At 41.2% G+C, this 13,237-nt stretch overlaps 1 protein-coding gene and 1 pseudogene across 7 annotated transcripts in view; both read left to right on the top strand.

Annotated features, from left to right (window-relative positions):
• Positions 1–13,237, top strand: part of Ephrin (ephrin) — a 655,394-nt gene that overhangs the window by 137,744 nt on the left and 504,413 nt on the right. The gene's annotated exons all lie outside the window — the stretch shown is intronic.
• On the top strand, positions 2,621–4,758 carry LOC137234843 (large ribosomal subunit protein uL10-like; annotated as a pseudogene).

The following is a 13,237-nucleotide window of genomic DNA, read 5'->3' as shown; positions in this document are numbered from 1 at the left end:
GTGATTCCAGCTCCTCCTCAACTTGTACACTCCATGGCTTGGAGCGGGCTTCGTGGAGTAGCTGTTCCTCTTCATCAATCGAGGATATGTGAAGCATCGTGTGATGTTTTTCGCCGCATTTTTTACATCGGCCTTGGCTTGGGCACGCGTTCGAGCGGTGGTCTAGAGCCAAGCAATTTCCACAGCAGCTCCCGCGGATCGCTAAGTAAAGGCGCTCCTCAGGTTTTTTGGCCCGAAAGATAGGGCACATGCGTATGGGATGTTGCTTAAAACAAGCGCGGCATTCCGACGTATAACGCATGACGTTCTTGGCAGCGCTTCGTTGCATAGCGGCAAAGCGACCCATTTTTCTGAAAGAAATGCAATATATTTGACTGGGTCGAGTCATTCTCGAAAATGCGGGGGCGAGTGGTCCTTAGTTGTATTATTGGGGATTTGGGAAATTTTATTAGCGCGCGCATAAGGGGAAACATCTGTCGCTGCATAAAAAAAAAATATTCATATGTGGCGTGCATTATATGCATGGGCTCTTTCCCCGCACGTTATGTGCCTGGGTCTTTAGTGCCTTATTTTGTTTATTTTGTGTCACCCGGTAGCGTTTTAGTTAGCCACGGGCACACTAATGCTGCAGAAAAATTAGCATTTACGATTTTCGGTTCGCACATTCTGGTACCGAACCGGGTAGAAAGTGTATAGCGTGGGTTCTTTTGAGTCGCTGTTATTTGTGTTGTTGGTGCTAAAAACCAACAACTCCCTGCCCGCCACAAAAAAAATGTTTGGACAGCAAATTGTATGCTATGTAAAGAACAAATAAAAAATCTTCGTTTTGGACGAAGAGAAAAATTTGTAGAATGAATCATTTTTTTTTTTTTTTGTATTGCCCTTCACTTATTTCTTCAACTTTTCCCAAGTACGCTTGTAGTCCTGTTTTATTGATGGCCTTTAGCAAATGGCACGGTTCCCGAAGGGTATTTGGCTCCGGTACCGATTTTTCGGAAACGGGTTCTTCGGTACCCGTTTGCATCATTTTATGCATCCCTAATATAATGTACATTTAAAACTCGGCATATATGTACATACGTTGGTGTAAGTATATGGACAGTCAGTGCACGGACCTTACCGCATTGGTAGATTGACTAACTTTTTCTGACCCTTTTTCATTTTCTACTACTACTACCGAGGCCCAAAATCTACCAATATTGTCAGTATTTTCGTATTGAGAACAAATAATGTGATCATTTTGTAAAAGTATTTAATTGTTGAGCACACCAGCTAATATTGGGCGGTTACACTAACCACCCCAACGATATTTGGACAAAGTTGTGCACAAATGGAAAACGGAAATAAATTTGTTTGTGAAATAAATTCAGTAACTGAGCCGAAAATACTTTGGTATGTGAATACTTTTCCGAATAACATGCCGAAATCGGTTGTTTTGTGGCGATATCTTTGGTTCATTGGAAAATTGTTGTGGTAGTTAAACGTTTTTGTATGTGATTTAGTTTGTGATTTGTTTGTTTTACAATGAATTGGGAATTTTTGTGACAAACGTAGTTATCGTTTTCATGAAACTTCTACTACCATTTTTCGTCTCCCAACATTTTGCCTTTAAAAGTGTCCGTGCACTGGTAAATATTTACCAGCAGCAAAGACAAACATATTGTGCACATTCATACACACCCGTGTATGGAATGTAAAATTCCTATGAATTGAAACAACGGGAAATGTATACAGCGATTTTCCGTTCGTTCATTCCATTTTTTACTACGGCGTGGCGTACGCCTGTGCATAAAACATTTCATTTACAAACAATTCACAAATTAAACTAGTGGTATCAGAAAAGGCAAACAAATTTTGCTTTCCTACTGCCTAGCTGTTTACAAAACTGGATAGTGTTGGAATTTTAATAATTTTATTAGGCACACCAAACCTAAGAACTTAACAGCTCCAATATAGAACTGACCTTGGCCGCAAACTGCAACAGCAGCAACAGTAAGGACAGTTGTGTGGATTAGTGCAAAAATGTATACTACACCGGTGCGTCATCCCTCGGCGGGGGGCCACCACCACAGGGGCCATTGAAATTTACTAGCGTTGATACACTTGAATGCATCAAGGAGGATTTAAATTTTCTACAAGCACAATATCATACATTGGAATTGGAGTGCGAAAAGCTTGCCAATGAACACCGAAATGCAGCGCCATTATGTCATGTACTACGAGATGTCATATGGCCTTAATGTTGAAAATGCACAAAACAGTCGGAAAATCGTAGTCAGCATGCCGGCGTGGTTTTGGGTGATCAAGCGGATAATTTGCCACTGTACGTATGTATGAATGTAGGTATATTTGTATATTATTTAAACATTACTATATAAATATCGATATATATTAATATACATATATAACAGCACTATTTTTCATAGATGTGCTTACTATCATCATATACCTACATATATTATTTCTGATTGCTGTTTTTATGTACGGGTCCCTTTTTCGTTCTTATTTGAAATCCAAAATCTATCAATAGAGTTTTGGTCAAAGACACCGTCGATTGCACACGTTTGCGCTTTGTTCTGAAATTCGATTTACGAGTCCCTAATACACTACTTGCTTCACGATGGTTAGGGAGAACAAAGCTGCTTGGAAAGCTTAATATTTCCTGAAAGTTGTTGAACTTTTTGATGAATATCCGAAACGTTTTATTGTCGGCGCTGACACTGTTGGATCTAAACCAGATGCAAAACATCCGCACCAGTTTGCGTGGCATGGGCGTTGTACTCATGGGTAAAAATACAATGATGTGCAAAGCTATACGAGGGCATTTGGAGAATAATGGTTTGTTGGAGAACTTGTTGCCGCATATCAAAGGAAATGTTGGCTTCGTATTTACCAAGGGTGACTTAAACGAAAGACGTGTAAATTGCTTGAGTCAAAAGTGCGTGCGCCTGCCCGTGCTGGCGCTATTGCCCCTTTACATGTCGTTATTCCAGCACAAAATACTGTTTTGGGTCCCGAGAAAACATCTTTCTTCCAAGCTTTATCTATTCCCACCAAGATTTCGAAGGGTACTATTGAAATCATAAACGATGTACCTACTTTGAAACCTGGTGATAAGGTCGGTGCTTCCGAAGCAACACTGCTGAATATGTTAAGCATCTCGCCCTTCTCATATGGTTTGGTCATCACTTAAGTCTACGATTCTGGTTCTATTTTCTCACCCGAAATCGTGGACATTAAACCAGAGGATTTGCGCGTCAAATTACAAATGGGAGTTGCCAATTTAGCCGCTGTGTGTTTAGAGATTGGTCTGCACCGCACAGCATTGCCAATGGTTTCAAGAATCTTTTGGCACTTGCTGCTTCAACCGGAGTGGAATTCAAAGAAACTGCTACCATCAAAGAAGTTACCAAAGATCCCAGCAAACTCTTGGAAAGTAATTATTTATTATTACCTCTCGTAAGGATTTTCTGGGTGACACAATAGAACATTTTTTTTGTTTGAAAGCGATATTAATACTGTTTTTACATAATGAAAAAGACCAAAGTCAAAATTTTTACAAAAAGAAAGGGATATGAACGAAATATCTATATACTGCATATCTTTGGTTTCCAGTACTTTGTGTGCTTTCCATTTGCTTTCATTACATATTGCTAATGATGTGGCATGGAACTAACAACTATTGATCTCACCTCGATACAATTTCTGCCATTACACGAAAATAACGGCTCTGAGCCTTTCTTACTACAAAATGGTCCTTTTTTTGAATTTTTCTATCTAGGTTCTTCCATAGATGATAGATAAGTTGAGGTACAGTGAATTGGGTGGGTGATCTAAAATGTGTGGAGTGTGTTACAGCATCCGGTCTTTGACAATTTTCGCCGTGTGGTCGGGTTCATTGTCCTGCTAAAAAGCCCATCATTGATCTAAACTAAATTTTTCGGCATTCAATTATTATTTTACATGTTCAGAAGGTCTCATTTGTTCATGGAGATTTCTATGAAAACCAAATTTTCAACATCGCCTAAGGCCAAACACTACACCATCACCGAGCCGCTCATGTTTCACTGTGGATATAAGATTGCAAGATTGCGTTTGGACAAGTGTCTTATTTCTTGTTTTCCATATTTTTCTTTGTTTTTTCTTCCATGACACATTTAAATTGCTTTCGCTGCTAAAAGTACATTTCAAAAGAATATGTCCTTATACTAAATTTTTTAAAATAAAATTTAATCGTTTTATTTGATTGGGTTTGGATATAAAGATTTTTTCCAGTGGAACGTGCCATGTGAACTGTTTTCATATAATTGTCACTTACCGTCACACCTGATATTTCTAAAATACTTTTCGACAAGTTTTCAGCACTTCCGGAAGGATTTTTCACTACACTTCACCGTATTTTAGCACCACTTAGTCGGTGATATTGGCCTAATTCGAAACGAGTTTCTAATTTTTCTTATTCTTTGTCTTTGTCAGTAATAATTCTTACAGTGTTGTGAATTCTATCATATTAGTTAATATCTCCAATTCGGTGCATGGCATTTCCTTCCTTATGATATTTTATCACAACCTATCAACTGTCGATGACATTGTTCTTCTGCCAATATAACCAAAGCTCGCAACAGCAAATTTGCTGCTGCCGCAGCTGCAGTTGCCCCAGCGGCTGGCGCGAGCGCTGCTGCCGAAAAGAAGGAAGAAGAGTCGGAATCTGAAGAAGACGACGACATGGGTTTTGGTCTATTCGACTACGTGCTATGACAGAAGCTTTTACGTTTGGCAAAAATTTTAATCCTCTAAAGAATGTGTTTACATGCCATGGTCAACACACTGGTGGAGTCAATGCATTAAGGTGCAGGTGATCGGAAGTTTGGACTCATTTTCAATTCAGCTTTCTAAGCTTCTTTCTGGCTATCTTTGTTGATTGAATAATGAGTTTTATGACAATCTCACACAGAGGCTTAATGAAATAATTATCAAAGTTTTCTACATTAAAGCCCTATCGAACTCAATCTTCGATACAAAATACAAATTCTTAACTGTCTCATTATTGCTTTTTTGAATGCCTAATCCAGTGAAACATCGGTTTTGCTTGGTGCTTTCGCCTTCAATGTAGCTAATTACAAGAAAAAAAATTATACGAACAATAGAACACCACGAACAAAAAAAACACAGAATTTCATTTTTTCTGCAGTTGCTGGAAAAGAAGATACCTCCTTTTCGAAAAGAGGCACGTATTTGGTTAGGTGCAACCTCTATGGGTAGTTGCGCATGGATTTTTATTTTGATTGTATTTATAGTTAAGAAGGAAACGGTTGCTTTCCATTTTAACTATTTTTTAATAGCTATTTCAAGTTTTTGGGTGATGGGATGAATCCTGATACATCTTGTTGGCCTCGCGCCTTGGGCCGAGTGTGTAGGTGTTCTGTCATCCTCGCTCGGGGTGAGCGGGTGAAGTTGGGTTGATTTGCTGTCCTCGCTCTGGGAGAGCGGGTGAATTGTGGGTTGGTTTTTAAAAATGAAAATCTAGTGGGCCAAATGCCTTTCGGTTCTGTGGCAGATATCGAATCTGCGTTAGGTTATTGCTTGGCCTCGTTCCTTTGGCTGAGTGCATCAGCGTTCCGTGGCAGACCCTGAGTCTGCGTTAGGGTTCTGGTGTCCTCGCTCGGGGTAAGTGAGTGAAGTGGGGTTTGGTTTTGAAAATTAAAAATAAGTGTTTTGTGGCAGATGCGGACCTGCATTAGGGTGGTTGATTGGCCTCGTTTCGGTGAACGAGCGCTGGGTTTTGAAATTTTAAAAATTTAAAAAGATTACGGGCCGAGTGCCTTTGTTTTCTGTGGCAGACCGAGGGTCTGCGTAAAGGCTTCTCTGGTATACTTGTTATGGAAAAACGAGTGAGTGGGATGGTTTGGGATATTTCGAAAGTAGGGAGGAACGGAGGGATTGTTAGGAGGAGCTCTTGGTCCTCTCGCAATCTATCTCCTCCGTGGGAAGAAGGATCAGTTTGACCAAAGGTCGTCGGACTTGACCCTTCTCGGTAAAGAGGTCGACCACACGTACTCGGTTATCTTCGCCGGGGTGTACGTTGACGACTCTACCTAACCTCCATTCGTTGGGAGATAAGTTGTCCTCTTTGAGGACAACGAGATCTCCCACTTGTATATTTTGTTTGGGGTGTTTCCACTTCACACGCTTTTGAAGTTCGGATAAATATTCCACCTTCCATCGTTTGCAGAAAGTGTGGTGGAGGGCTTTGAGTTTCTGCCATCGATTGATCATCGAGGCAGAGCTCTCACTGGCATCTGGTTCTGGCGGAGCCAGTAGGTGGCTGCCCGTTAGGAAATGTCCGGGGGTTAGTGGTTCCAGATCCGTTGGGTCATTTGACCCTGGACTGAGTGGGCGCGAGTTGAGGCACGCCTCAATCCGGCACAAAAGGGTTTGGAACTCCTCTATGGTGTACTTATGGGGAGACGCGATCTTTTTGAAGTGGCTTTTCAAGCTCTTCACTCCCGCCTCCCACAAGCCGCCCATATGTGGAGCGCCGGCTGGAATAAAATGCCAAGTTAACGCTTGATGGCTATACTTGGAGACTGTTTTGTCTCGGCTTTCTGCCAGGAAGGCTTTGAATTCCGATCGTAGAGATCTGGAAACTCGGACAAAGTTCGTACCATTGTCGGAGTAGATGTTCTTCGGACATCCTCTTCTCGCTATAAAACGCGAAAAAGCCGCGAGGAAGCATGGGGTACTAAGGTCACTAGTAGCTTCTAAATGGATGGCCTTCGTGGAGAAACAGACGAAAAGGCATACGTAGCCTTTTGACAGTCGACATCCCCTACCGCGGTAGCTTTTGATGTCGAAAGGCCCCGCAAAGTCTACACCGGTATTGGTGAACGCGCAGGTAAAAGTAGTCCGTTCGCAGGGAAGGGTCCCCATAAGTTGGGACTGAGCCTGCTTTCGGTGAATTATGCAGGTTTTGCAATTGTGGATGACGGCTCTGATCATTGTCTTGACGTTCGGAATCCAATATTGGGTTCGAATAAGACGGAGCATGAGCTGGTTCTCGCCATGAAGGGAGTCGTGATGAGCCATCATAACTGTAAGGCGAGACAGCCTACAATTGTAAGGCAAGATGATCGGATGACGTTCGTTGTATGACATGTCTTTTGACGCCCCTAGACGCCCACTGTTCTAATAATGTCATCTTTGTCGATATATGGGTTGAGTGACAGTATTTCACTCTTTTGGTCGATCGGTTTTTCAATTTTAAATATTCTGTCCCGTAAAACTGTTTCTGGCAGACTCGTATTAATGCTTGAGTCGTTGCCTTAATCTCATCGGCTGAGATTATACGCGCTTTTTCGTGGAACGAGGCTTTTGTTCTTGGGTGAGTTCTTTTATTAAATCCCTACCCTTGTCGTGGCATATGTTTGTGCCCTCTTCTCCTCAACGGACGTTTTGTATTCGATCTCTTGTGCTGGCCAGTGAGAATTGTCTTCTTGAAGCCAAGAAGGTCCCTGCCACCACAACGAATCTGATGCAAGTAGTCCTCTGCTTCCTAGATCCGCTGGATTGGATTCCGAGTTCACGTGAATCCAGTCTTTGCTACCGACCATATCGACGATCTTAGTGATTCGGTGTGCGACGAAGGTTGACCAGGAACAGGGCGGCTTTCTTATCCATGCGAGTACGATGGTTGAATCTGTCCAGAGGTGAACTTTTGCTGGCCCCAAATGAATGTTTCGGAATATTGATTCCATGATCTCTGCGATTTGTGAAAATTGTATCGTCCCTTTTTACGCGCATGTATATTGCATATGCCTTTTCCGATGCATCGCAAAAACCATGTATTTCGATGTCGTCCTCGGGCGTAAAATTTACCCATCGCGGTATCCTAATGTTATCTATTTCGTTATAGTGTTGGGTGAAATTTTCCCACCGTTCTAAGATAGTTGGGGAGACAGTTTCGTCCCACCCGGTGCCCTCTAACCAGATATGCTGCATTAGTATTTTTGCCACTATGACCATTGGTGCAAGCCAGGCTAAAGGGTCGAAAAGTTTGGCTATAGCGGATAGGATTACGCGTTTGGTGATGTTCTCGCCACTCTCTAAAGCTCCTGCGGTGAAGTAAACCATGTCTGCATGCGCGTTCCATTGTATTCCGAGTGCCTTCACCGAGCTAGCCTCTTCAAACGCTAGGAAGTCCTCGCTGAGCAGATCCGTTTTGGGGATGTCCTGAAGGATTTCCTCACAATTTGATGTCCACTTGCGCAATGGAAAGCCAGCTGAGTGTAATGCTTCGCGAATCTCGTTTCTTGCTCTGATGGTTGACGCTATTGTATGTCCTCCAGATAAAACGTCGTCGACATACATACTTTCTCGTAATATACCCGATGCTATTGGGTGCGTATTTTCTACATCATCAGCCAATTGTAGAAGTGACCGTATCGCGAGGTAGGGGGCGCAGTTTACACCAAAGGTGACAGTCTTTAGTTCGTAAAGACTGATGGGTTCGTTGGGGGATGTTCGATGGACAATCCGTTGAAATTTGGTGTGATTTTCGTTCACCCAAATTTGCCTATACATCTTTTCGATGTCGCTATTAAAGACGAAGCGATACAGTCGCCAACGTAAAATTAAAATAGGCAAGTCTGCTTGGAGTACTGGACCTGGGTGGAGTATGTCGTTAAGACTAATGCCATTTGCTGTCGGACTTGACGCGTTGAAGACGACGCGCACCTTGGTAGTGGTACTTTCTGCCTTTACAACGGCGTGGTGGGGCAGGAAATAATTATCCGAATCGTCGGATGGTACATTATTTTTGATTTCTCTCATACGTCCAAGTGTTTCGTATTCTGACAACACCCGAACATACTCTTTCCCTAACTCTTGGTTTTTCAGTAATCGCCCCTCATTTCTGAAGAATTGTGAACATGCGCGCTTTAGGGACGGTCCTAATGCAATCTTCTCAGGGTAATCCTGCCTGAACGGTAGCGAAACTGTATATCTTCCACTTTCATCACGTTTTGTTGTGTCCTTAAATAATTGTTCACAATACCTTTCTTCTTCATTAAGCATTTTGTTTTTGGGAACATTTTCTACCTCCCAGAAAGCTTTTAATTGGTTGTCCAATGCAACCTCGTTATAAAATGACATGATGCTCTTCGTTGGACTCGGTGCTTCGATGCGACCGGTTAGTATCCAACCGAACAATGTCTCTTGGGCCAAAAGTGTATTTAGTACATTCTTTTTCAGACCGCTCAGTATAATTTGGGGATATATGTCTCCTCCAAGTATGAGGTCTACGTCTTCGTTGATGTAGAACCTCTTGTCTGCCAACACCAAGTCTGGGAATGCCTGCGTCATGGCGTTGATATGGCAGGATGGAAGATTCCCAGTGAGTTTGGCTAGGACTAGAACGGGTGTAGTCAGGCTGAAGCAGGCATCCACTGGTGAACGTAATTCAATTTTGGATGCCTCTTTCACCTGAGCTGACACCGCATTTGTGATGCCTGAAACTTGGGCATGCATTTTCCTCGCTGGCAAATTGATTCTGCGTTTCAGTCTTTCAGTTATAAAGGAACATTCAGACCCTGAATCAATTAATGCCCGCGCGGAGAAGTCGGTACCATTATGGTGAATGTGTACGCGAGCAGTTCCTAATAGCACACCTGTGCTGGAATTCGTATGACAGGATGTCACATTTTTGTTCCCGTTTGAACCTGGTTTTTCTGATTCCTGTCTCGCTAATGCCTGTCTAGAAGTAGAGGGCCTATTATCGTAGGAGTGTTGGGGCGGGTTGTAGGTGGTGTTTTTCTGTAGGGTATCCGCATGCAGGAGCGTATGGTGACGAGAGTGGCACGTATTGCAGTTGTAGGAACTGGTGCATCTGGTCACTGTGTGCTGGGGATAGACAATTCAGACAACCACTTGTAGATTTTATGAATTTAATCCTTTCTGGAGGGGTTAACTCGCAAAAGCGTGAACAGTTTCGTAATCTGTGCTCTGCGGACTTGCACATTTTACACATTGGCATGCCCTGTAAAACCAGACACTGTTTCAATTGTCTGAAACCGATTAGACAGGAATTTATCCATATCCTCCCACTTGGATATGTCCATTTTATGATCTATACTTCGCTCTCCGGAATAAGGCTGTAATCTTTATCAAACTCTGCGATTGATTCTGCTAAACGGATGTAGGTTTCCATTGTTTTATTTACGTTTATTAACGAGAAAATTGCTGATTAGAGAAATGGAACGATTTTGAGTAAAAATACCTGCCCAGCCGTAAATAAACACTATTGAAATTCGAAGCTTTATTATTTCTTTTTATATGGCAGACTTTTTGTCTCGGTAGCGACAACAACAGAGGTTTATTTTTCAACTTTTTGTCACAACAGGGACAACAAAAAGGATTTATTTTTGGACTTTTTGTCACAGCGGCGAAAACAGCAAAAGATTTAATGTACAAATTTTTGTCACAGCGGCAACAACAAAAAGGGGACCACTCGCCACCTCCACAAATAATGGGTGTATTTTTGAAGAAGTGAAAAAATGCGTGCGATATTGTAAAACAAGCGCCAAAAAAAGTGTAAAAAGTGTTTAAAAAGTGAAGTGAGCACCGGATTAAATAATTAAATTGAACTTAATTTCGTGTTTGTGAAGTACAAAAGAAACAACAACAAAAACCTATTTAGTATGGTGCGGAAAGTGAGGTTAGGTTACCCTCTTCCTTGTGTTGTGTCTGGAAAACCTTACCACTGGTGGGGGATAGACCAGATAATCACAAGGACTGAAAATAAAGGCTAACAAACCGAGTGATTTAACCTTTGAAATTAGAAAAATAAATTGGTGCTCACTAAATCACTTCACTGTTTTCACTTTTATTTTTAATTTTTCGCGCACTACACGGGGTTTTTTTCTTTACTTTGCAAAAAACAACACTCAAAAAAAAGTGGCAAGAAATATAAACTTACTTTGTTTTTGTGGAAAAATTGATGTGATGGCTGTGGCTCCGGCGGCTGATAATGTCGTGTATAGTATCAAACTTCCAACTTTTTGGTGGTTCTGCTGGACTATGCTGTGACAAATAAAACTTTTGATGATTTTTTTGTGGCAATTCGTGCAAATTTAGTAGTAGGCAAATGTGCTGTGTTGTGGACTGTATGTATAAAGAGGCGCTTTTAGTTCCTGGTGAGGAGGACCAATGTTCGGCCTGCGTGCGTCTGAAACCGGCAATGGGTAGGCGCACACGGGTCGATCTCGGGTTGATAGTGCACTCGAAAGAAATACGAGAAAGAAAACACCAAGAGGAATTCCTCGTTATAATAATGTATTTAATTGAATTGAACGCAAATGTACAATGTAAAGATGACAAGGGTTATTTTACCTGTGTAACAAAGTACAGCGTTGTTCCTTGGACGATGCGTATCGGTAGGCGGTTGATCGAAAAAGAGGCCGGTTGTGCCGTTGATGACAACCGCTAAGCCGCGAAAAGGTCCTCTGGTATTAAGGAGGGGAAAAACCACACACACAACCACCCTTACGTATACGTGCATGGGTGCTGACAACCTGCACACACACATGCATGTGGTGCTCACTAAATCACTTCACTGTTTTCGCTTTTATTTTTAATTTTTCGCGCACTACACGGGGTTTTTTTTTTTTACTTTGCAAAAAACAACACTCAAAAAAAAGTGGCAAGAAATATAAACTTACTTTGTTTTTGTGGAAAAATTGATGTGATGGCTGTGGCTCCGGCGGCTGATAATGTCGTGTATAGTATCAAACTTCCAACTTTTTGGTGGTTCTGCTGGACTATGCTGTGACAAATAAAACTTTTGATGATTTTTTTGTGGCAATTCGTGCAAATTTAGTAGTAGGCAAATGTGCTGTGTTGTGGACTGTAGATCCATAGGTCGCTGGTTCATATCCGGCTCGAAGGACCAATGTTCGGCCTGGGTGCGTCTGAAACCGGCAATGGGTAGGCGCACACGGGTCGATCTCGGGTTGATAGTGCACTCGAAAGAAATACGAGAAAGAAAACACCAAGAGGAATTCCTCGTTATAATAATGTATTTAATTGAATTGAACGGAAATGTACAATGTAAAGATGACAAGGGTTATTTTACCTGTGTAACAAAGTACAGCGTTGATCCTTGGACGATGCGTATCGGTAGGCGGTTGATCGAAAAAGAGGCCGGTTGTGCCGTTGATGACAACCGCTAAGCCGCGAAAAGGTCCTCTGGTATTAAGGAGGGGAAAAACCACACACACACAACCACCCTTACGTATACGTGCATGGGTGCTGACAACCTGCACACACACATGCATGTGTACGCAACGCATGCATGTGCATGCATGCACACAAATGCGGCATGAGTGTGGGTGGCTGGAAATATTATTAAAACATTAGGGAGGGGCGCCGTCAATCAAGTGAAAGTTAGGCATGGGGCCTAAACAGATACAATTGTATACATTTGAATACATTTTAATGAGTGGATACAAAGATACAAAAAATCTAAAATGTATACATTTTATTTTGGAAGATTGAAGCTCTGTCCCTGTCATGGGAACTACAAATTTTCAGTAAGATTTCTAAAAAATTTTTGAATATGCAGTTTTATAGTAAATCAAATTTTAGAATGATATTTATTTATTCCTTTATATCTATATTATATATATAGATAAACCGTATTTCTTCTACATAATTATTTTTTGGCATTAGTTTTGTTTAAAATAAATAGTGTTTGTTAAAAAACGTATAAACAATAATTCCGTTTAAATAAACGCGTTTCGATATGTTAAATAGAAAAACCTTTAAAACTGAGCGTTGGTAAAATTTTATAAAATTCAGTTGTGTGATCCGTTTAGCCAAAATAGTGCGGTGATGTTTTGTTTTAAATATTATTAATTTCAGAATTTTATTTCACACATTATATAAAATTCAGACGAAATGACTCAAAAACTATGTATCAATCTATTAAAACGAATTGATACATTTTTTCAGGAATGATACACTTTTGGAACAAAAAAAAATTGCGAGAGTGGCAACACTGGAACATACACTCAAGGTAGCGAGCATACTTACTACAAATGATTTGAGTAATGAGTAAATTTAGTTGCATGAATATGTTGATTGTGTATGTGTTAGCACAAACCGATATGTTTGCTACTATAACGGTTTCTAAAATACATCTCGCTCTATTATTTTTGAAAATCAGAAAAAAGTTTGTATTTCG

This window comes from Eurosta solidaginis, chromosome X (assembly GCF_040869045.1).
Source record: "Eurosta solidaginis isolate ZX-2024a chromosome X, ASM4086904v1, whole genome shotgun sequence".
Lineage (NCBI taxonomy): Eukaryota > Metazoa > Arthropoda > Insecta > Diptera > Tephritidae > Eurosta > Eurosta solidaginis.
This window is presented reverse-complemented; position numbering and strand designations above follow the sequence as displayed.